The sequence below is a fragment of the Camelus ferus genome, chromosome 11 (assembly GCF_009834535.1).
Source record: "Camelus ferus isolate YT-003-E chromosome 11, BCGSAC_Cfer_1.0, whole genome shotgun sequence".
Lineage (NCBI taxonomy): Eukaryota > Metazoa > Chordata > Mammalia > Artiodactyla > Camelidae > Camelus > Camelus ferus.
The window spans coordinates 16,822,582-16,844,520 of record NC_045706.1 but is presented as its reverse complement, the minus strand read 5'-3'; the positions used below and the strand labels follow the sequence as shown (position 1 = coordinate 16,844,520).

The 21,939-nt window shown below is 42.0% G+C and overlaps 1 long non-coding RNA gene across 1 annotated transcript; it reads left to right on the top strand.

Moving 5' to 3' along the window:
* Positions 1–529: 529 nt before the first annotated feature.
* On the top strand, positions 530–20,701 carry LOC116667007. Its single transcript, XR_004323787.1, has 3 exons — positions 530–540; positions 5,185–5,187; positions 20,623–20,701. It is a non-coding gene; the product is annotated as an uncharacterized LOC116667007 (long non-coding RNA).
* Positions 20,702–21,939: the final 1,238 nt, after the last annotated feature.

Here is a 21,939-nt window from a genome sequence, read left to right as displayed (position 1 = left end):
GGCTGATGTATTTACCCAATGGCTAACCTAATCTTCACCGTTTCATAGAAACACCCATACTTGTGAAGTCAGACAAAATGTAAATTATGCTTGTTTTCTCTCTTGCTCACAAGGCTAATATTTATATTTATCTTTTGGATGTCTACATTTTTTCCAAACAAACATGGAAGCAGCCTACATAAATACATACAGTTCTAGAACTTTAAGAAATTGAGAGGGCAATAAATAAGACAGTAAGATGAAACCAGGTGTGGCAAATTGCATTTTACAAAAAGTGGATGCAGTATTTCCCATTCCACAAGCTCTTCTACAGTGTGACCTTGACATTCCTCCCATCAAGAGGTAGGGTCTGTGTCCCCTCTTTCCTTCTTGGGTCTGTGGCTCCCTTGTAGCACAAAGAAAGGCAATTCAGCTTCTGCCTTGTCCAGTGAATCACTTGCACTTGGAGTCCTGAGGGGCTATGTAAGAAAATTATCCTGAGGCAGCGATGATGTGAGGAAGCCCAAGCCAGATATAAGAGCAGCAGTCCTGCTCTTCCCAGTCTAAGCACCAAAAACGCAAGTGAAAGGGCCCTGAGGTCATCCCAGCTCCCACCAGTAGAGTCCTCCCCAGCCTTTGAGTCTCCCCAGTTAGGGCCCCAGACATCATAGGGAAGGTTCAAGTTGTCCCCACCGTATGCCCTTTTGGGATTTCTGACCCACAGAACCCCAAAACTGAATAAAACATCTGTTTTGCTCCACTAAATTTGGAGTCATTTTTTCTGAAGCAGCAGCAACCAGAACACCTAGGAATGGTAATTCACAGATCTGCTTAACATCAAGATTTTCAGTGTTAACCTGCAAGGTAATTAGATTCCTTTGATAGTCTGAGAGGCCTCAGTGAAAAACAACCGCCCTACAGAAGCATCCTGTGCTGCTCCAGACGTCAAAACGCACACTTCTGGAGGCCAGCTCTGTCACAAAAGGGCTACATAGCTCCGGGAATAATATCTGCATAATGCTTTACCTTCTACAAACATCCTTTCGCATTTATAATTTCATTTATTCTTCCAAAAAGTCCTGTGAAGTAGAACCAGTGTTCAACTCTTGCAACCTCCGTTTCCACACTGGAAAATGAGGACAAGGTCTGCTCTAACGACTTCACAAGGCTTTTGTAAGACTGAAAAGAGGTATTATAAGTGAATGCACATTTGAAGGGCAAAAAGTAAGGATTTGTCAGCTCAGGAGACAGAAATGTCAACACAGGCACAATGTATCGATCTTTGTCAGACATGAAGACTCAATAGCTACACAAACACACACGTTCTAATGTCTCTTCGTATCCCTGCCACCCCGGAATAAATCAATTTGATTAAAAGCAACTCAAACCTGGGAGGAGAGACTTCCTTTTTCTGCCAAAGTAACTGACGGAGATTGCTGGACTCGGTCCGTCCCTCCTACCCCAGGTCCACGGAGCCTTTCAAATGGCTCTTAGGTGGAGCCCCACGTCTCACAGCGCACGCGGGCACCTTGACCACGTTCACCTGGGCCCCATCACAGACCGTGTTGTGCAGAGGCCGCTGCACCCGGCAACGCCTGCGTGCACGGGCAGCGTTGTGAGGGGGAGAGAGCAAAAGGGAACGAGTTGGAGAAAACAAATGCCAGTGATAAACCACAGGTGCACTTCTTGCTTCATCTTCCAGAAAGACTCTTTTGGGAGCAAGGCTAAAGAACAAGATGTTTCCTGCCAGCAAAAGGACCGATCTCTGAGGCTGAGAAGGGAGTGTCCGAAAGAGGAATGTAAATAGCCTGAGAGTGTTTGATGCTCACCTGTGGGTCCATAGCTTGGCTTGGGGAGAGCAAAGAACACTATACTAGGAGTCTGAAGACCTAGGTTATCACCCCAGTTCTGCCACTGACTAGTTCTGAATAAGTCACTCCTGGACCACGAGCTTCTTGGGAGCAGATCTGTGTCTTAACACATCACTAGACACCTAGCACTGGTATGTCTGGCCTAGAGAAGATACCCAAGAAATGTTTATTCAATTAATGAATGAGTTTCATTAATGTAGTAACAAAGGTACAGCATAGGGAAAATAGTTAATAATATTGTAATAACTTTGTGTGGTGATAGATGGTAACTAGGCTTATTGTGGTGATCATTTTGCTATGTATAAAAACATCAAATCATGCTTGAGTGCTTTTCTTTTTCATTTTTGTGACTCTATTGTATGTTTCTGACCCATTACTATATCTACTTGCTTTAGGATGGTAATCACATAGGATCAATAATATTCTAAAAAGAAAGAAAAAAAAATCTACATTTTTCTTACTCCCCTCCCAAACATACTATGATTTTGATGTCCTCTCTTTCATCTTCATGTTTATTCTTTTGCTGCTCATTATAGTCATCACATTATAGTCATCACATTTTCAATTGTGATTTTCTTTTTTTCTATAGATTCTTGCTTCTCTTCTGTTTAGAGAAGACCTTTCAATATTTCTTTTACGATAGGTTTAGTATTGTTGTATTCTTTTAGTTTTTGCTTGTCTGAGAAATTCTGTATCTCTCCTTCTATTCTAAATGATATTCTTGCTAGGTAGAGTATCCTAGGTTGAAGGTTTTTCCCTTTCAGGACTATGAGTACATACTGCCACTCCCTTATGGCCTGCACCTTTCTGTAGAGAAATCAGCTGATAGCCTTATGGGGGTTCCCTTGTAACTATTTTTCTCTTGCCATCTTTAGAATCTTCTCTTTAACTTTGACCATTTTAATTTAATGTCTTGCTGTAGGTATATTTGGGTTCATCTTGTTTGGGACTTCCGTGATTCCTGTACTTGAGTATCTGTTTCCTTCCTTAGGTTTGGGAAGTTTTCAGCCATAATTTCTTCAAATATGTTTTCAGTCCCCTTTTCTCTTTCTTCTCCTTCTGGGACCCCTATTATGCACAGATTGGCATGCTTTCTATTATCCCATAGGTCTCTTATATTGCTTTCATTTGTTTTGCTGTCTGCTGTTCTGATTGGGTGATTTCCATTATTCTATCTTCTAGATCACTTATTCACCCTTTTGCATTATTTAGTCTACTATTTATTGCCTTTAGCTCAGTTTTCATCTGCAGTTGAGTTTCTGATTTTAATTGGCTCCTCTTTATATTTTCTAGTCCCTTGTTACAGTAATCTGCATTTCTACTAATAGCCTGCCTCTCTTACTTCCTTCAGTACTTTTACCATCTCCTTTTGAACTCAATTTTTAGTTGACTGGAGATGTCTGTTTCATTTCTTGTTCTTTCAGGGGATTTCTCTTGTTCCTTTAATTGGAAGTGCTTCTTCATTTTACTTTTATTTCTCTGACTCTCTGTATTTAGGAGTAACAGTTATCTACTCTGGTGCTGAAGGGCTGTTCTTATGTGGGAGCATCCTTGTGTAGCCTGTGTGTGTCTCCTAGTTTTGTTGTGTTTAGTATGGATGCCTGCCACATCTTTCTTCTGCGTGTGCTGGCTGCTATCCCCTTACTGACAGGCAGTGTGTTTGGTGGTGTGGCGACCAGAGTCTGCACTGGATGTTGACCAGGGACTCCTTTCTGCTCTGTGGTTCTCACATCCCTGTTGGGGGCCAGATCTGCTCCCCAGTTGTAGGAGCAGAGGTCCCCAGATCTGTTTCTGAGCTGCTGTGTGAGGTAGGCAGACCTGGAGCACTTTTACTCGGGGGGAGTTGCTGACAGTTCCTCTGCAAGAGATGTCCACTGAGAAGTGCCCTCTGTGGTGCCTCTTGTCACCCATTGTGCGGGTTCACAAAGTATAATAAAAAAGAAAATGATCAAACCACAAAAGGAAAAACAAAACGAAAAATAAAGGAACAAAGAGGAAATACAAAATCAAATGGAAAACAAGGTTTAAAATGGCAATAAACACACACCTATCAATAGTTACCATAAATGTCAATGGACTAAACGCTCCAATCAAAACACACAAAGTGGCAGATTGGATAATAAAACCAGGCCTACAATACGCTGCCCACAAGAGACCCACTTTAGGGTGAAGGCTACATATAGATTGAAAGTGAGAGGATGGAAGAAGGTACTTCATGCAAATGGAAATGACAAGAAATCAGGGGAGCAATACTCATATCAGATTTTAAAACAAAGGCCATAAAGAAAGATAAAGTAGGACACTATATAATGATAAAAGGAGCAATACAAGAAGAGCATATTACACTCTTTAACATGTATGCACCCAATATAGGCGCATACATAAAACAAATACTAATAGACATAAAGGGAGAAATTGATGGGAATACAATAGTAGCAGGAGACTTTAATACCCCACTAACATCAGTGGAAAGATCTTCCAGACAGGAAATCAATGAGGCAACAGAGACCCTAAATAACACAATAGAACAGTCTTAATTGGTATTTTCAGGAACTTACATCCAAAAAAACCCGAGAATATACATTCTTTCCAAGTGCACACAGAACATACTCTAGGATAGATCATACACTTGGACATAAAAGAAGCCTCAAAAAATTTAAGAGGATAAAAATTATTTCAAGCATCTTTTCTGACCATAATGGCATGAAACTAGAAATCAACCCCAGAAAAAGAAACAAGAAAAAAATAATTGCATGGAGACTAAACAACATGCTATTAAAAAACCAATGGGCCAGTGACAAAATCAGAGGAAATAAAAAAAAAAAAAAAACCTGGAGACAAATGAAAACACAACTACACAAAACCTATGGGATGCAGCAAAAGCAGTCCAAAGAGGAAAGTTCATATCGATACAGTCCTTCCTCAAAAAAAATACAAAAGAAAAATCTCAAATAAACAACATAATCTACTACCTAAAAGAATTACAAAAAGAAGGACAAACAAAACCTAAAGTCAGCATAAGGAAAGAAATAATAAAGATCAGAGAGGAAAAAATAAAAGAGAAATTTTAAAAATAAAAAAAAAAAGAACAATAAAACCAAGAGCTGGTTTTTTTGAAAGAGTAAACAAAATTAACAAACCTCTAGCTAGCCTCATCAAGAAGAAAAGAGAGAGGACCCAAACTAAACCAAGTAAGAAACAAAAGAGGCGCAATCACAACACAGCAAGAAGGCAGCCACGTGCAAGCCAAGGAAACGGGATGCAAGAGAAACCAAACCTGCTGACAACTTGACCTTGGAATTCCAGCCTCCACAACCGTGTTTAAGCCAGCCAGTCTGTGGTATTTGTTATGGCAGCTCTAGCAAATGAATATAGGGGGAAACCAGAAATAAGGCACCACCTCATGAAGTTATTATGAAGGCTAAGTAAGACAATATGTCTACAGGACCTGGCTCACACCTGGAGTAACTCTCAGTACCGAGCAGTTGTCATGATTGTTAATGTTAGTAGTTAGTAGTAATGAGAAGAGTAGGAATAGCAGTATTATCACCACCATCTATCAAATAATAATTGCTTTGCTGTGATTCCTCAAAGCATAGTTGTGCAGCACAAAGGAGAGAGCAGACATGGAAAGACACGAGGTATTTTACATTCACTCACTCTTTTGTTCAACAAACTTTGATTAGCATCAACCCCAGGCACTGGGCTAGCTGCTGGAATTCTAGAGCGCTGTGCTGTCCAATATGATGGACATGAGTCATGCATGGCTCTTAAATTAAAATTATTTAAAATAAACTACAATTTAAAGTTCAGTTTCTCAGTCACACTTGATCGTATTTCAAGTGCTCAAGAGCACAGGCACCTACTGGTGACGGTACTGGACAGTAGAAAAATCATTCCCAACATCAAAGAAAGTTCTATTGGACAGCACTGGTAGAGATGAAGAAAACATTTCTACTCTTGATGATTCTGAATCAATTACAAATGCAATCTGATAATGATGATATTTCTGGAAAATGTACTCAAATGCACACTCCATGGGAGGTCAGGCTTTGCTTCTGAAGGACAGTACAGTGATTCCAGATATCCAAGTTCTGGGAACAGGTGGTCGCTAGTCAAATCACTGCCAACAACAGCAAGAACATCCTTTCATTCATACAAAGCAACTGAATGCCTTCTCTGTGAATGTGACGATGCTGGGTGCAGCAGGGCACACGAAGATGGAAAACCCACAGGTTCTGGACTTAAGATGTTTACAGTTTAGTATTAGGAATAATAGATATAAACAGATAGTCGCAGTATATAGAAGATTAAAAATAGCCTCACGTGAGAAGTGACTGTCCTAACAGCAGCTAGAAAGGATGATCACTTAGCACATGCCAGCCTTGAGCCAAGAGCTTTATAGACACCCTCTCACTGAATTATAATAATCAGCCTAGTAAGTATACTGTCATCCTCATTTTACAGAAAAGAAAATGAAGCACAAAAAGATTGAGGACCATGTCCAACGTCACACAGTTTGTAAGTAGTGAACCCAGGCAGCCAGACCCAGGGTCAGTGCTTCACACCCCTGCTAGTTCGGATGGCAACAGTAGGGCTCACGGTGGAAACCCGAAATCTTGGGAGAACCTACTTGGAAAGACAAAAGTTATGCCTCCCACCTACCCACCTGTCTTAGTCTGGGTTTCCTCCAAAACAGAGTGCCAAGGACCAGAGTGCAAGAGTTCTATTCATTTTTAGATGATCTCAGGAAGCAAGAAAGAGGCAGGAAGGAGAATGGGACACGGAAGGAAGAAAAGCCAAGAAAAGCCAACGTCAGGGTACATCGAAGTCGCTACTGTGAGCAACAGGGAATCACTTCACACATATGGGATGCCTCCCACAGTCGTCCCCCTAAAAGACACAAGACTCTATCCACCAACATTTATCAAACAGCTCCGAGCCCTCACTGGCTGAGAATTCCCCCAAGAGTGTTAACATCACCCCACTTCTAGTCTGCCCTGTACAGCCACGTAAACTCCTCTGACCTCAAAGAGAACCTGAGGCAGAGGCAGGAAGACTCACATCACTGCCTTGCATGCCACGCAGCACAAGGTGAGTCTAGAACGGGCCCATGCAGCTGCAGCTGATTGAGAGGTAGGTGAGGGGGTGTAGCACAGGCACCACAGACATCTACTCTATCCCTCAGATTTCTCCCCTTTGGACTCGTTCAGTCGATTTTTCCAAGCACAGCGTGGTGCCCTAGGTATCAGGGATGTTCTGGCTAAAAGAGGACAGCTCTACCTTCATGGAGCTTACAGTCCAGTGGAAATTCACTTCAAACAGGAATCTTCCCAAGGTCCACCAAAGTGCTGGCACCAACCCTTGAGGACCTGCACTCGAGAACCACCCACTGCTGCACAAGCCACTCAGTTCCTCTTCTAGTTACACAACTGCTTTGTTGGGAACTGGCCACGTTCCAGCAGCTACTGAGCATTTTCCTCCTAAACTTTAGTTGGCAGAATTTCATTACTTTAACCTCATTTCAACTGCCAGAAAACATCGTGCACTTTTCCACTGGGCCCAAAACATCACTCAGAAAGAAATGAACATGAGGAAGAGAGGGGAAAACCCACAGAAGCAGTATTATTAGGACTGTCAGTTTCCGGAGCCAGGCTGCCTGCATTGGCATTTCGTCTCTGTGTAGATTTACCAAAGGCCCTTCAGTTCTGCTCTGAGTTCCAAAGTCTGAAGTCTTCTGGAGGCAAGAAGATGAGAAAATGAGAAGATGGAAGATGGAAGATGAGAAAAATCCACCTCATTACAGTAAGTCTAAGGTTTTCACTTGAAGTTGGGCAACTTACTCATATCAATGAACTCCAGGGATGAGACGTCTCCTGTGAAATAACAATATTAAGAGGGGATGGGGAAACTCTAAATAAGACATGAAAATTAAAGCACTAAATTAGAATTCAACTTCTGTTGAGACAAAGTAATTTCGTAATCACTTTCCAAATAGAGCTGCGACTTGAAGCATTTCATAGAAGGCGACTGCTGAAATACAAGGAGGTCTGATGTGCAGCGTCCCTCAAAGGTCTTGTGAAAAAAATGACATCCAATGTGGTCATGTCCATAAGCCAGAATTTCCAAACCTCATTTTATTGGTTTCTAGAGTACGTTTCTGACAATACCCCATTTGTCAGCTTCCACGCCTACCCTCACACCATTAGCCTGGTTAAATCCATAATTCGGAGATTTGTGCTAAAGAGACTGAGGTTTGTAGATTAGCTCTATATCCAATCAGTTTATTTGGTTTCATCGTTAAGACTGTCAATCTTCAACATCATCTAACAATATAGGGAATTGATGGCAATGGGAGGTGAAGAAGGAGTGTGGATCAGTGGAGCTGGTTCTCCATACACCCTACCATGTCAGGTCAGGACACAGTGTGCCACACTGTCACCTTCACAGGTGTGAATGATGGAGTCGGGGGTGTCTATCTGGAGGTGATCCACCAAGAGCCTGACATTAGGCCTGGGAACCTCCCGTCCAACCTCAAGACCAAGACATCCTTTACCACAGGATAAACTTACAGAAAGCCTAAATCCATAGCCATAAGCACTGCCTAATTCTTTGGTTAGTGGATAATGTTGACATAACCTTTAGATAGCTCTTCAATTCAAAGAATATCCCAATTTTTTTTTCCAATTACATCTCATTTGGAATCTGGCCCAATGTGCTTTCCTCTACTCACCAAACCATTTCTCATGGCAGAAATAACTATTCCTGAGAAGCACCATGAAATAGCAGTTAAATCTATATCCTCCCGACATTCTTGAGACAAGCTAAACTTTGAGGTTAAAGAGTGTAAATAGCTTTACAAATGCAATAAGGTAGGGAAAAGAAATGCAATATACACACTAGAAAGGGAGCAATTAAACTGTCATTGTTTGCATATGACGTGACAAAAATTTCACTAGAAAATTTAAGAGGATTTTAGGATTCATAAGTAGTTTCAGCAAAGTGGTCAAAAGGAAGATCAGGACTCAAAAATCAGTAACTTTCCTGCACACCAAAGCTAACCCATGATAAAAATATAATAGAATAATAAATTCTGTTCACAATAGAAATAAAATTATGAAACCAGCTAAGAATAAAGCTCACAAAAGTTTCTAAGACTTTCATGAAGAAAATCAAAACCTTTACTTAAACTTACAAAATAAGACTTTACTAAAAGGCCCAGCAATTCTATTGCATGGTATTTTTCCTAAGAGAAAAACAAGCTCTGTGTATAATGTTGAGGCCCAGGGCAGGCCACCCCAAAATATGCCTCAAGGGCATATTGATTATTTTGAATTAAAGTTACTTAAGAAACAGCTGATGCAAAAGAGATACTTTGACTCTCCTCTCTTTCTCCCCAAAAGCAGGAAATAAATCTCCCATATGAAAGGTGCCCTCCCTGTACAGAAGCTAGAAAGACATCCTTACTACCAGAGACAGGGAATCCAGGGCTCAGAAGACAATGTAAACAAACCTCGCTACTTCTTTACTAATTTACTACCCAAGCCCAAACTTTGCTTAAATTCCTTACTAATTAAGCACCCAAACCCAAGTTTCTTCGTCCTGTCAAGTCCTCTCAAATTTATTGTTTCTTTGTGTAAAAAAATATACAAGCTTCTTGTTTTGGCCACCACTTCTTAGGTCCCATTTCTATGAGATCTCTGTGTGTACAAATTAAAGTCTGTTTCTTTTTCTTCTGTTAATCTGTCTTGTGTCAGTTTTATTGTTAATCCAGCCACAAAACCTCAGGAATGGTAGAGGGGGAAATTCTCCCCTCTCCAACAATAATCACTCATGCTTTATGAAGATCATTAGGACACAGAAAAATTAAAACAGCTGAAGTCTCCATTAGTGGATAATTAATTAAATAAACTAGGAAACAACAATACCAAGAAAAAGATTGAGTGTTGACATGGAAAATTCTTTCAGATATATAGCTAAGGAGAAATAGCAAGTTGGAGGACAATAAATACAGAATGGTCTCATTTATTAAATAAAATATGTACAAAACAAAGGCATATTTTTTCTTCATGAATACATCCTGTATAACCAGTTACTCACAGCTTGTAAAAGGGAGACCTCACATCACACCTACACACATTGTGCAGATATTCACACACGCATATCATTACCTTGATTTTTTTCTATTTTAATTTGGTTATTGCTGGTTTATATTAAAGACTACTCTATCATTAGTTCTAGTAACCTGACTATTTTTCTTTCAGGTTTTCTCTTGGGATGATTATACTGACAGCAAAATGTGAAACAGAATCCATAATAACGGGTCTCCTTTTATGTTTCCTAACTTTAATGTAAATGTTTTTAAAACGTCATCAGTAAGTAAGATATTTGATATAGGACTTTGGGAGATTAGCTCTATCACACCTAAGAAAACTCCTATTTCAATTTTGCTGGGATTCTTCTCTAAATATACGTTAGTATTGAATTTTTTGAAAGTTTCATTTATTTTTCCACGTATTCATCTACAACTCTACATAGGTAAGAACTACAGCATCAAATCCAGAAAATTCTAACTGATATTTGGTCCTCAAGGCCTTTTACATTTCTAATTAGAGATTGGCAATTGAGGTTTGGGGTTCCCAATAAGGATGCTTATTAAGAAGTAAAATATTTGTTCACGTCACATACACACTTCCCATTGCCATATTAGAATGCCGTAAAGACAAAAACACTAGAGACTTGTGGAATTTCATCCTGTACTCCATATGGTTTTAAGTAACATTTCGCCTTAGCAAGAAGCTCTTGTTCATTTTTATATGTCCAGTTGGTAAAAACAAAAGCAGAAAAATAAATGTTTTCCCCCACCTGTTTGGGCAGGGTCAGTGTTACAGCCATCAAGACGAAATTCCACTGTGCTTGGTTTCATCTCCTGACACACCCCTAGCCTCTTGAAAGTCCCCTGCAGACTGGAAAGCATCCAGCCTCAGAAAACAATAACAGACTTGATATAACGAAGTCCACCTCTCTTCCCCTGGTGCCTCCAACTCAGGAAATATGGGGCCAACACATCTCTAAAAAACTGGGCTTTTTAGAAGTTTTAAGGACAAAGGCGTAACTCTCCTGGTGGCTCCAGACCACAAGTATGTTCTTATATGAGTTGTTCCTGTTTGACACTTGGGCTCAGAGGAAAATAATTTCCACTCCACATGGCCCTGGGTGGTGGATGCCCCAGCTCTAGTTCTGGCCTCGCCGCCTCATTTCTCTCGACCTCGCTGTCCTCCTCCATAACAGAAAATAACTAAACCCTACAATGTGCTGATATCCAGGCACTGTTTCTAGGGATCATGCCACAGTGACAGTTTTCCTCCTCTCTTCTCGTCCTTCCCATTGGTCCACCTCTCCAAGGATGTCTGATGCGCCCCTCTACCCAGGCTGAACCACATGCTGAGCATGAGGACAATGGTGAAGTCATGCCTATTGCATTTGCAAGTGAAGGAATGCACTCAGAGTGGCTCATGCAAAAATAGTCTGATTAACGGAAAGTCCAGGAGTACTCAGTCTCCATGCACAACTGGATCCAAGTGGTCCAAGGACAGTGGCAGGAATGAGTCCCGCTCCTCTTCTCCCTGCCTCTGGGCTCAGTTCTCCTCCGGGCTGGCTGCATTCCCTGGCAGCTTCCCCATGCCAGCTTGAGTTTGCATTAGCCCCTCAGTAGAAAGAGATCTTTTCTTTCCTAATAGTCCCACCCAAAATCCTGAGTAGGCTCTCACTTCTGCTTGTGTCATATATTCTGTACCAGTCAGGGCCTTAACAGGAAATGGTTCGCTCATATTGAATGATTCAAGGAGAGTTTAATTGAGGGGCTTTTCTCAAAAGGGTAGGCAGTATGTAGGGAAACCACAGGGAACTGAGGCACTCTGTGGCCTTAACACTTGGGTTTTATTACTTGTAGGTCTGGAAACAGGACGAGCTGCCTGCCAGGAGCTATATCCTTCGGTTGAGGGCAGCAGCGAGCCCACGGTGAATGCATGGTTTGCTCTGATCTCCTTCCTCCCTCTGCTCTCCTGCAAATGTTTGGCAACAGCAGAATCTGACCAAGAGCCAGAAGATAAGGGAGCTCACCAATGAAGTCCACACTGGCATACCTCCTGGGGCACAGAGCAGGGTAGAGAAGGGTGGAGAGTGGATTCAGAGGTCAACTGGTAGATAACCACATTCATCCCATGCTCATTCCTGAACCCAGTCACCATGGCCAGAGGTAAGTCATCAGACCTGGGTCCAGTCCTGTCCCCATCCTGGAGCTGAGGGTGAGGTCATGCTTAGGTCAAATAAATGAACTGGGAGCATCTGCCTTCCCATATGCATGTGCGTGCACACATGTGCGGGTAGGCTTCCTCAGCAAACATCAAGGTGTATTCCCAGAAAAAGAGGGAAAGGATTCCGGGTTGGCAAAAACAGCATGAGACCCCCACAGGGCAAATATGTTTCTCCTGGACTTGGTTCCAACTAATCTCAGAAACCCACCAATATTTTTCCTTGGCCTTTTCCTTGCAGGCTTGGAGCAAGGCTTGATGGACAGAGGTGGCCCTGGCAGCTAAGGGTCACCCTCTTTACCTTACATGGATTTGGTCATGATCTCCAGCCGAAGGTCCACCCCCCATGCAAAGTTCCCTAGAAAACATACCCCACGTACTAAAAGCCCGGCCAAACTGATGGCTTCAATTTGAGTTGACCCTCTGCTCTCCACCGCTGCCTCCAAGCCTTAATCGCTGCAGGGCACTTTGTGCTGGCCTTCTCCCCATCACTTGATACCCAATTCCAGTTCTTTCTCTCCATCCTCAATCCTAGACCCAGATAAGAAGTTTCAAGTCTGTTTTCTATTCCATGTACTACTTCCCATTTTAGGTGCTCAGATCAGATCCAGAGTCCCAATGGGATTAATAAAGCCAAATAAAACCAAAAATTTTAACTAGTTGCCCTAGGATACTATTCTCATTGTGCTGCAAGATGGAACTCTAGGGACTCCAGCTCTAGAGAGCCTCCCACCCCAACACACACACACGCACAAGGACTGTGCCCTTTCCCAGGGCTCAGCCGACAACACCATCACAGCCCTTGGCAAGGAGATGCGCTTAACACAGCCGTCACAGAGGAGTGACATGAGAGGAAGGACAAAGGGGAGGGAGAGAAGACCATGGGGAGAACTATCCAGTGTCACTCTGAGCTCCACCGAAGTCTGAAGGAGACCTTCAAACTCTAGACCAAAAAGGTCCCCTGAATCTTATCAACTTCAACCCCATCATCTTGCCCATCCCTTCTCCCCTGTTCCCCAGGACAGAAGAGTCAGTGGGAATTGTGCTCCTAAAGTGACAAGGGACGTGGAGAGACCCCTTCTCAGGGAGACAGCAAAACGCCTTGATTGCTGACATGACGCCCTGAGTGTGTATCTTTAACAGAGTCACAAGGATGCTTCTGTCTTGGGAGGGAGATTCGGTACTCACTGCACGTGTTGCTATGGCAGCTGGATGGTCTTAATAACTGGAAATACCAAGTCATTGGCTTGTTGGATCTTCTTTTTTCAGGGCCAGCAGCAATTTCTATTGTTTCCCAAGGATTTTTCTCTTTGCCATTGGAGGCCTCCCTTGGGCTGTTCCTCTGTCCATTTCCCAGAGACTACAACAGCCTCTCTTAGTTGTACAAGGAGCAGTTGAGCCTGACTTATGAAGCTCATGAGGCTGTGTGACCTTGGGCAGGTAACTGAACCACATTTGCCTCAGTTGCCTTATTGATGACGTAGGAAAAATAATCAGGTCACGGGGCTGTTGTGAAGATTAAGTCAGGTAATACAAATAAGTCCAGAACACTGTGCCTGGCATGAGAAAACATTGTTTCTTACTATTGAAAAGCAAACTGCGAGTTAAGGATATTTTATCCTAAGCGGCAGGAGTTCGGATGGGGTAAGCCGCAAAGGTTCTGTGAGCTAGACCTGAGAGCACAGGTGAGAGTAATTCCTCTGGCCGGTCACTTCCGTTCCCTGATCTTGTGCCTTGGTTAACTCGGGCTTTGCTGGACCTACCCTCAGTCTGCTCTGTCCAGGAGGATGGCAACGACAGAAGTGGATGTTGTGAGGACAAGGACTCTAACGCCCAAAGGTCCCACAATGCTTTGCACATAGTAAACGCTCGATACCTACATGAGGAAGGGGTCATTCCAAGCAGAAGAAAAGGCTAATAAATACCTGGAGGTGGGAATTTATGTGCACATTCTGGCCTCTTGTGGGTGTTCCCTCCCAGTCTCCCCAGGTCCCATTTTTTTCATTGGTCAAGGTTCAGCTTACCAGGAGCCACCTCTCTCACACTTGTAGCTTTTGTCAACTGGTCTCCCCAGCAGCCATTCAAAAACCAGGTCCCATACTCTGAGATGTGGCACTTCATCCTCTCCAGGGCTCAGCCCAGGTAGAGCACCGGCCAGGAGTGAAAAGGAAGTGGCGGAAGGAACTGAGAGGGCACCAAGGAGTGCAAGGTTGTCCTTTGTCTCTCCTCGTCTTCCTCCTTTTCCTTTTATGAATGAACACATCATTTTAAATTAAGGAATGCATGCACATGGTCTTAACTGTGGAAATACTCAAGCAAACAGGTAAAAAGCACCACTTTTCTCTCTGAACATCACTGCTGTTATCAGCTTAGTGTGAATCTATTCAAATGCATATATACATATATATAAATATATTAAATCTCTGATCCCCAGTTGCTTCATCTGTAAAACGACTTTTAAAATACTGAGCTCACCTACTTGTGAGTTCATAAACTTCCGTATATATGGCACCCAACACGAAGTCTGGAATACAAGAAGTACTCAACAAATATTAGATGTCTTCTCCTTGAGGACCACTGGCCATATGGCTCTTCATGATATATAAAAAGAGCTAAGTATATATTTATTTACATTTAACCACTGAACAAAACCTTCTGTTCGACTGTTGGAGAAACTTCTCACCTACTCCCTGCTTGAAACCACAACCCAATGAAGGTCATTTAGAGCTTTGATCAATGGCTGAAGTGGTAAAAGTGTCAAGCCTCCGCCCCTCCCAAACTCTATTTCATGTTACTTCGACGGCAATGAAACTTCTCTTGAGAAAGCCTTGCTTATTGAGCAAGGAAGATACATGTTTTGCTCTCTACATGTGGTGAGTTGTGTTTGAAGTTCTGCACAGGGTCTAACAACTAGGGATTTTTCAAGGGCCTGTGAAATGTCTGAAAACTGGAGGCGAAATTGTTCTTTAATATATGCAAGAAACTAAAAAAACTGAATTCAATAAATATTTAATTAAATGTCTATAAAGTGTAATATCATTTTTAATAGCTAGATTTTTCATAAGAGTGTTTCATTTTATTTAAAAACAAAATTTTGGTCAGATTTTTCTGAATCCAGAAAATAGGAATACATACTCCGGAAATCTCACAACGACTGCTGACATATTATAAACAATAGTAAATTTGATTACAAGTAGCCAAATCATTTTAAAAGCAAAAATAACTTTAAAATCCTTTCAAAAAGTTTCAACGGTGAGAGTGAATGTAAGATGTGATGGCTTTTAATCAGTCTGATAAGATATATACGGATAACTGTAAAAGGAAGAGTTGGCCTAGAGTTTCTGAAAGCGTTGCAACAGCTCCCAACAGATCACATTCCTTAAAGTGAAAGGTATGTTGGAAAGGTGAGAAGTACACTCAGACCTGGTGGGCCGAAGGCCCAATACACACATCGGGAAAGTTACAGCTACGTCCAGAACCCTCTACACCTTCAATCAGGGACCAGGTCCATCTCTGACAGCATCAGTTCCGTGCTTGTCCTATTTCACTTGCTTCCTTCATGCCTGTCCTACTTGCCAAGTAAAGACAATAAACTCTCCAAGGTCAGGATTCATAACCACTGTCTCTTTGTGTCTAATCTTGGGACATGTAGCAATCACTCGGAATTTACTTTTAAAGCTGGAGAGTAAAACAAGAAAGCACTTTCAAACACATCTTGAAAAAAAAAGATTCTTCCAAGTTGTTACTAAAAACATATGAAAAGAATCCGAAACTTTGAATTGTAAAACGCTGCTGTGAAATTACATTTTCACGAACATCTATTGTTTCTTTGTTCCTTGCCTGAGAATATGTTGCTCCCTAGGATATTAGCATATAACAAATAAATCCTAAAGTACCTCATTTTCCGGCCCAAATGCCATGCTTAACTCTGGTTGATTTCTTAGCTAAAATTACTTACAGGAAGAAAAACTGCGTAAGTGTCTGATTATTATGGAATATTTGAGGCCTCATCAAGCAGTGCCAACCGTGCCACACACAAAAAAACAAAACACACCTTGAATGGCATTGTATTTAAATATGATGATGCTTCACAGTTTGTCTTTGATGGAGGAAACAAGAATTATTATTACCTATGCAGATTTCTACCTAAGGATTAACCTTGTTCTATGGATTTCATAACTGTGGCATTATAGCTGGGCTTTTCATAATGAAGGGAAAATCCAGCATCAAATGAGTAATTTGCAATGGTTTACGCGCTCCCCCTCCTGTGTGAGCGGAGGACAGTCAACTATTCCAGCTATGATTTTCTAAGCTTTTTGTTTCCTAGAGGAATTTACCTGAGCTCCTACAGGGAAGAGATGCGTGCTCACAAAACCAAGGCGTAATGCCCCGGACATGACTGCAATTGTAACATTTCTTTTTTTTTTTTTTTTTTTTTTTGCTATTTCTTTGCTATAAAAAGGAGTCAAGAATAGTCTCAGACTTCTGCTCAAGCACCGGAAAGAACCAGCTGTTCCAGGTGTAGCTCCACTCACCCCTTCCCCAACCTCAAGCCCCAGCAAACTACACACGCACAACCAGAATGGGAATTTTCACAAAAAGATGGAGAACTGAGGTGCTGTTAACTGGGTCACTGGAGTCTTTTAAAAAACCTGGGGCAAAAGAAAGAGAGGTTGGTTCTCTTAGCTAAGTCATTCCTCCTGAGCTCACTCGTCATAAGAATAGTCTCTGTTGATCAGCTTCAAACGAACTCAAAGCTCTCCCAACCCAACCTGACACTCGGGGTGCTCGGGACCCTCTGAGCTCAGTGGTCCCCAGTCTATTCACCGCCACAGGGATTTCTCATTCTCTTCTTCCTGGAACACCCACCAAGATTTCAAAGGCTGTGTTTATTTTAAAAGCAGAACTGATTACATTCAATTAATTAATTTTCCACTTCTAATTGAGCAGATGCAGATAACCACCAAGCAGCATGCTTAAGCAGCATGAGATACCAGGGTTACCACATTACTTGGGAGTTGGTTTGACTACAGAGCCAAATAAACAATTTTGAGGTGCCCAGCACATGCTGTTTCAGGATGACTTAAGCGTAGGACTCTCACTAGGTTTTCAGAAATACAGAGAAGGACTTAAAAACCCTGAGCTTGGGAGCACTTCCTCGGAGTCCTCACATAAGACCGTTCTTGGGGACTCCATCCTAGGATTCGTGTCAGCATTACCCGCTCTCCCTTACAGGTGGCTAAACCTGTATGGATGGATGGATTTCAAGATTTGATTGCCTCGCACTGGACTGGATGCTCTACAAGCCTGTTTGAAATAACCACCCCAGTAACGAGATGAAGGAGATATTCAGTCATTCATCCATGCATTAACGAAACAAAAACTCACAAAGGGCCTACAAAGTACAAAGCCATGTGGGCTGCTAGGAATGCAGCATTGGGAAAGATAGATGAAGTCCTTTCCTCTGGGAGTTTACATTCTAGTCTGGAGATACAGACAGCAAAAAATGTAAAGAAACAATTGTGCAAGGAAATAAATAGGATGATACAGTAGAGAGTGAAGGGAGGCACCACTTAGGCAATGTGATTAGGGAAGTTATCACTGAAGCCCTGACTTTTGATTTGAGACCTTAAGGTATTCAACCTGCTTTGCCAAGTGGGAAACTGAGGCTCAGAGAGGTTCAGCAGAGAGCTCAATATCACATACTTAATGAGATTGTGTTCAATTCTAACCTATGGTTGTCAATCTCCAAACCTGTCTGCTTTCCGCTAAGAGGAGGAGGAGGTGGGGGAGGAGGTGAACCTGTTGCCTCCCAAGAGGACCTGATAAATACCCAAATTCTGCTCAACACTTATGGCTGCTTTAGCAGCGGTTTCAGCCTAGTTAGGCTGTGTACTGCGGAGGATGCGGCCAAAAAGAGATGAAAACAAAGAATTAAAATGTATAAGCCTCCCTATTTATAAGATAGACTAACCCAAACCCAATGGTAAGGAATCCATATTGAAGTTTAAGTTTTCTTTCTTCACTTCTTTAATTACGCCTTAATTTTTTCACCAAAACCAAAAGGTTCATTTTTTTTTCTTGTGGACAGTAATAAGTGGGTATTGATTTAATCTCTATAGATTTTTAGAGGCTGTTTTAAGACAGGAAAGTTACAAATACATATATCCTCATCAAAGTTCACATTTCTACCCCTCCCATCTCCATAAAGATTCATTAAGAAAAAAAAAAACTCAAGGGAAAAAATGTCTTTGTGGCCTGACTGGGCAACATAGAGAGCTGCCTTGATTATAAGTGACATTCAGAGGTTTTCCCTTCCACTTGGCCATTTCCTCTCGAAGTGATGCTGAACAGGAGACAAAGTGTTTATTTATGATACTTCCAAGAACAGTGTTATTGAATACAGATTTCACTGAAGTTGAAGAACTCTGCTATCTTTCATTCCCAGAGAAAAAATCCACTTTAATATATAACACCATAGAGTTGATAATAATAACAGTATAATTTTTAGTGTAATGCAGGTCCACTAATGAAAAGAATGGAGTTTTTTTCAGGATAACATTTCACTTAATTGGGGTTCAAACTGGATGCCCTCTCTCTCATCAAATGGACTGCAAATATTCATCTGCAAAAGTTACTCTTAGCTCGTGTGAACGGGCTATATGGGCCACATGTGGCCCGGAGGACGTACTGCCAATCCTTGCTCTAAAGTATCAATGCCTGATATTCAAAGAAGGACCAAACATTCATTGCAGGGTTAGCAGAAAAGTCTTTGAGTGAATTAGCAATTTTCAACTGGGGAGGGGATGACTGCCCCTGGAGGACACTTGGCAGTGATCAGAGATTTTTGGTTGTCACAACTGGAGTGAGGAGGGTGTTACTGGCATCTAAAGATTAAAATCAAGGATGCTACTAAACGTCCCACAATGCACAGGACAAGCCCCTACAACAAAGAAGTATCTGGCCCAAAATGTCAGTTGTGCTGAGGTTGAGAAACTCTCGCATAAATAACCTTTTGTGCTCACTGCAGGCCTGTGGACCACATTTTCACCTCCCGTCATATTGCTCAGCCATACAGACAGTGTCCAGTCCTACTCCTACTGTAACAATTCAGACTTGAACATGATACTTGCTAGTGCCTGTACAAAGATATTTGCAAGAAGCAAGGCTTCTCTTTCTGGAGTTTTCAGATTTTTATCACTGAGGCAAAGTTCACGTCAACTCTAATACTATTTCATTTCAGAGCTGTCCTTCCAGAGGGAGCTCAGAGTGTGTCTGTCTTCTTCCAGGTATAGCCTCACACAATCAGATAATTGTTGTCAGGGGGAAAAATAGGAATCAAGCTATTCAGTAGGATCTTTGGTAAAAGAAAATGTCCCAGGATGTCCGAGGGTGTTGAGGAGTATACATGGCAACATTCGAGAATAATGAAGCCTTTTGGTTTAGAAAAATTCTCATGATTCTAGTTGTGGAAAAGAAGCAATCATTGATGTCAGCCCACCTCCCACTCCTCCCTTTGGAGGCCCTATTTAAATAAAAGATAGACACTTCCTCCCCCATGGTGTGGTCCAGGTTCATGATTAGGCTACAAAATCAGATCTGCAGTGTCGGATGATGGCTGGCACTCCTGGAAATCAGTTGAAGCCAGGTGGCCTTTTGTTAGGAGTGGAAGAGAAGATAGCAGGAAAACATTGCTCTATACTAGGGAAATGTCAGCCAATATTTAATGAGGGTTTATTACATGCCAGGCACTCTCCAGGTGTTTTGCTATATTCTATTATTTTATCCTTACAACAAGCCTGTGAGACAGGTGCCATTATCCTCATTTTTACAGAGGAAACTGAAGCTAGGAGAGGTGAATTAACTTGACAGGTCACACAGCCGATAGGTCCAGTGTTGGAATCCAGATATATCTGACTTCAAAGGTGAACTCTTAGATATTACTGAGTCACTAACTAAGGCTTTATGGGTACACATGGAACCACATCATTTAGAAATAAGAAATTCATAACAAGACAGGGTCTTCTAATAACCAGTGGTTAGTGAAGACCTGGAAGTTCACTGAACACCTGGAAGTGGGTGTACCCTCTCGTGATGTAGCGTCCCATGATGCTGGAGAGCTTGGTAAGACTGATTTGCATGTGAGGTTCCACCCCAATTTCCAAGAAAGCCTCACACACTTTCTTTCCTTGGTGAGCCTCAATGGACAGGCTGGGTGAGGAAGCTGTCTTCAAGAGTAACACCCAAGTCTGGGAAAATTTTCAAGTTTGTAAAAGCGTATTGTATAAAATGAGGAAAAAAAAAAACAGCTTATTCTTTTCTAAAATGTAAACCACAGAAAGTAAAATCTTGGCTAGAGAATATAGATAGAAGATAGAATAGTGACTCCCAAATAAGAAAACTGAGCATCAAAAATCGCAGGCTGCAGCCAAAAGCAGCGTAGTGGTTGTAAAAAGGAGGGAAATTGTCAGGGAGGAGGAAGTTTTCCTCTACCCTTCTAGAGTCTTCTGGTTCAGAATTAAGTTGACATGAGATAGATTAACAAGAGAAAATCACACAAAAGTTTAATAACATGTATACATGAGAGAGACCCAGGAAAACTAAGTAACTCACCAAAATGGCCAAAGACACTCACCTTAAATACCATCTTCAGCTACAGACCAAAGAGGATGTTGCAGGTAGTGGCTTGGGGCCTCAACAGGGAGGAAGGCAATTGACAAGAAAATAGAAAAGCAAATGTTTGATAAATACATGTTTGCTGGGCGGTGCAGAGACAATGAGACACAGAGTGGACTCTGATCTTAGACCCGGCCTAGAGTTTCAGCCCACAAAGCTTAGCTCATATTCTCTGCAAATACATCTGGTGATAGTTCTGTCTTGCAAACAGGCCCTTTATCTGAATTCTTTAGGTAGCTTTAGGGAAGCTAAGTCTTCTGTTTCTTGTTTTCAGCTTGAAATACTCCCTATGCCAAAGAGACATTTTTGGGTGGCAGATTTTGCTCTCTGACACTACCCCCTGTTGGGTCACAGGCTGGCCCTCATATACATGGGGCAGGGAGAGACAGAAGTGAGAGGCAGACTGCTCTAGACTGGTAGGGGCAGGTTTGCAAAGCAAGGGAACTTACTTATTAGGACTGTCCTGGGTGGCTGAGAGATGAGTGTATCCCTGCCCCCATCAGCCAGAATTTTAAAAGTTTATATAGAGCCCTTAACTGGGTCTAGTCACGTATTTCATCCAGATGTCTTGACAGCACCTTACTCTCTCTCAAGTCTGCATCCTTGAAGTGGCTCCTAGTGTGAGAACAGTGGGTGAAACTTACATTCCAAGGATAGGGAAGGGGTGAGGAGTTTCTGATTGCCTGGGTCCAACTCACAGGTCAACCAGAGGTCCCACACCCTCACAGGGACCTTCTCCAACAGCCTTACAAGGAAAGGGGAGAGGAGGAGGAGGGAAAAGAAGGTATTCTCCAAATTTCTATTCCTTAGAGGAACCCCTATCAAACTGCAATCCCAGCTCAGAGACACATTTTCCTAGGCACAATTCAGAACAAGATCCATACGTACAAGGAAAGAGATGTACTTTAAGCCAGCTGCTCTGCACTCAGGGTTTGGTGCTTACTCTCCTGCTGGTCCCTAACAATCAATCAACCAATCAATCAAAAACCCAACCCCAAGCCCTCTTCTCCCCCCTCCACCCCAACATTCCCATACACATATCTCTTTGGAGTCACCAAAAGGCAGATCCTGAGCAGTTTCCAAGGAATTTTATCTTACTC